The sequence below is a fragment of the Tursiops truncatus genome, chromosome 4, assembly GCF_011762595.2.
Source record: "Tursiops truncatus isolate mTurTru1 chromosome 4, mTurTru1.mat.Y, whole genome shotgun sequence".
NCBI lineage: Eukaryota > Metazoa > Chordata > Mammalia > Artiodactyla > Delphinidae > Tursiops > Tursiops truncatus.
In genome coordinates this window covers 53,759,070-53,762,561 of record NC_047037.1, presented here as the reverse complement: position 1 = coordinate 53,762,561, position 3,492 = coordinate 53,759,070, and the positions used below count along the sequence as shown (strand labels likewise).

The 3,492-nt window shown below is 37.6% G+C and overlaps 1 pseudogene; it reads right to left on the bottom strand.

Moving 5' to 3' along the window:
• Positions 1-1,920: 1,920 nt before the first annotated feature.
• LOC101336301 (DNA-directed RNA polymerase I subunit RPA43 pseudogene) lies at positions 1,921-3,155 on the bottom strand (annotated as a pseudogene).
• Between the last annotated feature and the right edge of the window lie 337 nt (positions 3,156-3,492).

Genomic DNA, 3,492 nt, shown 5'->3' with positions numbered 1-3,492 from the left:
TGAAAAAAATACTTGCACATGCTTTGCCTTTCAAGGGATCAGAGTACTCTTTTTTTAATTGAAGTATAGTTGATTTACAAAATCATGTTAGTTTCAGGTGTGCAGCACAGTGATTCAGTTATATATATATTCCTTTTTCAGATTCTTTTCCCTTAGAGGTTATTATACTAGGTCTTGTTGATTATCTATTTTACATATATTAGTGTGTGTGTTGTTAATCCCAACCTCCTAATTTATCCCTCCCCCAACTCTCTTTCCCCTTTGGTAACCATAAGTTTGTTTTCTATGTCTGTGAGGCTCTTTCTCTTTTGTAAATAAGTTCATTTGTATGATTTTTTTAGATTACACATATAAATGATATCATATGATGTTTGTCTGGCTTACTTAGTATGATAATCTCTAGGTCCATCCATGTTGTTGCAAATGGCATTATTTCATTCTTTTTTATGGCTGAGTAATATTCCATTATACATATATTGTAACATCTTCTTTATCCATTCATCTGTTGATGGGCACTTAGGTTGCTTCCATGTCTTGGCTATTGTAAACAGTGGTGTAATGAACATTGGGGTGCATGTATCTTTTTTTTTTTAATTGTAACATTTTATTTACCCCACTGTACCAAAATATTATAATCTCACCAATATACAAAATTGAGATATTTTACATTCTTTCTTTGTACATCTTCAAAATCTGATGTGTATTTTATACTGATACCTCATCTCCATTTGGACTAGCTACATTTTGAGGGCTAAATACTCACATGAACCTAATGATAAGGAAAGATACTGGCCTGCACATTTCTACTGTCTGGCACATGTGCTTGTAGACAAACATGGTGAATGACTGCCACTCTCTAAATTCTATATTCTATCATTACAGATTTGGATCTACTACTATGGGAACCCATACATTAACAAACATTAAACAATGTAAGACCAGTACTATGTCTGATACTAGATAAATGGCAATGAAAATGACTGCCATGGATCACAACTAACAGTGAGTAGACAATCTTCTTTTTCTCTGTAGCACTTACCACAATTAGTAATTTTCTGTATTTTCTTACTTATATTGTGTAGTAATTTTCTGTATTTTCTTACTTATATTGTATATATGCATCTGTTTTTCCTATGACATTCCATGAGGGAAGGAATTATTTCTGCCTTGTTTGCCATTATACCTCTGGACCTCAGTAGAATATGTTTTACACACAGATCATCAAATACCTGTTAAATGAATGAATACGACCTTGCATTGATTATCAGGCTGAACCAGCTTGTCATTTCATTCTTCATGGTTTTCCAATAGTTAAGACATATTCCACATTTTCTCAGTGAAAGCAGTGAATAGCTGTTTTCTCTTCATAATAATTTCTAGTCGCTTAACTCAAATATTAAAAGTAGGGAAATTCCCCACTAGTCAGAATCACATTTTTCCTGCCTTCAGCAGACTCCTCCTCTCCAACACACAACAAAAGCAGAATGGTTGAGGCACAAATGAACAAGTGTCAGAAAACAGCCTCTCCATCAACCTCTTAGACTGAGAGAAAAAGGAAAACAACATACATGCACCTAGAAGAAAAGAATAGTGAATATTGTTTCCTACCACACAGTCAGTAGTGGCAAGGTTCTTAAGAGCTCTGGAAACTTCAGAAACTCCTTTGGCAAACCATTCTAAGTTAAACAGTAGAAATACTGTAATAGCCATGATAAAAGAAATCCTAAAACTGGTAATTTAAACAAAGCAAAATAGCATGTCATGTAACATCATGACTAAATGTGAAACCTGTAACAACAACAAAAAAACCCAAAAACCCAAGCTCAAAACTCATTCTGTATGATATGAAATAACATTGTATTTTAAAAGTCCTTTTGCAGACTGTAGAAATCATTTTATTTAGAATGTATACCCTGGAAGAATGAAGGAGTTGAGATTGAGGGCAGCTCTTACCTTTCTATTCTGTATATAGTAAAACAGCACTTTAATAATACTGGCATTTCCCAAATTTATCTGTTTTGTAATTTTAGCACCAAAAACTCAACTCCTCATCAAATGTTCCCTGTTTTGCAAAGTATTGGAATGCAAAACATTTCATAGTTCAAACTTTAGTCATCTGTTTTGTGTAAATCAGTTTTTAAAAAAACCAAATCATATTTAAAATGCACTAAAGAAAATTACTTTTCCCTTTTCTTTTTAGGTGCATGTTCCAAAAGTGGTGCATGTTCCAAAAGTGGTGTAAATTCAGCCTCCTCACTGTGCTTTCTTTTCTTTTTTTCTTTTTATGGTCACTTTGGTAACCACTGGAGTCACTGCCTTGGAAAACAGGGTCCTGATGCTTTTTCTTCTTCTTCGGCTCTTCCTCCCAGAGGCCATTCACATTGTTATTAATCTGCAGATCTGTCTCTTCCTTCATGGTAACATCTGCAAAATCTGCTAGCTCTGTGGTACCACTTTCCACTTCATATGGCTCTGGGTCTTTGTTCTTTTTCTTTTTCTTCTTTTGAGGTTTTTCAGTAGCTTCTTCAGTGCCAGTTTCTGTTACTTCTTCAGAAACTGCAGAGCACTTCGTTTGTAAACTAGTGGTATTTAGTTTTCCCCGCATGCAGAATACTCCAGCAGCATCTGAGTCTAAACGAAATACTTCAAATTCTAGTTCATCACCCATGTTTATCTCCAGAGTCTGCCACTGCTCGGCTGGCATCTGCTCAGGTTTAGGAACAGCCAATGTGGCTGGAAGACACTTTATTAACTGTACCCATAAGTTTTTGCCCTGGTTCGGGGCAGAAAATAACAAAATCTGCTTCAGTGTTAAGATGAATGTGTCCTTGATCATCATAAATATCTCCTAATTCACCCACTACTTTGATGTTATCATAAGCAATGGGTACACCTAAAAGGCTCTCAGAATAGCGCAGGAGCTCGGCATCGAGCTGTTCTCGGATACCGGTGCGTTTCCCGTTAAGGTAGCGGGGCGACAGTGCGATGTGTCTTCGGTGCGGCCCCGCCACCAGGCAGGAGTAGCGGCTATTCACGAGTGCACAAGCGGCCACGTAGGTAGGCAATTCTAGGCAAGGCAAGACGCCGGCTGGTCCCACCACCGGCCCTTCTGAGGCCGCCTTCGACCGCGGAGACGCTGAGCAACCCGCAGCCATGCGACTGGTCAGATTTGCCACCCATGTATCTTTTTGAACTATGGTTTTCTCTGGATGTATGCCTAGGAGTGGGATTGCAAGATCATATGGTAGCTCTACTTTTAGTTTTTTAAGGATCCTCCATACTGTTCTGTGTAGTGGCTGCACCAATTTATATTCCCACAAACAGTGTAGGAGTGTTCCTTTTTTTCCCATACCTTTTCCAGCATTTATTATTTGTAGACTTTTGATGATGACTGCCCTGACTGGAGTAAGGTGTTACCTCATTGGAGTTTTGATTCGCGTTTCTCTAAAAATTATTGATGCTGAGCATCTTTTCATGTGCCTTTTGGCCATC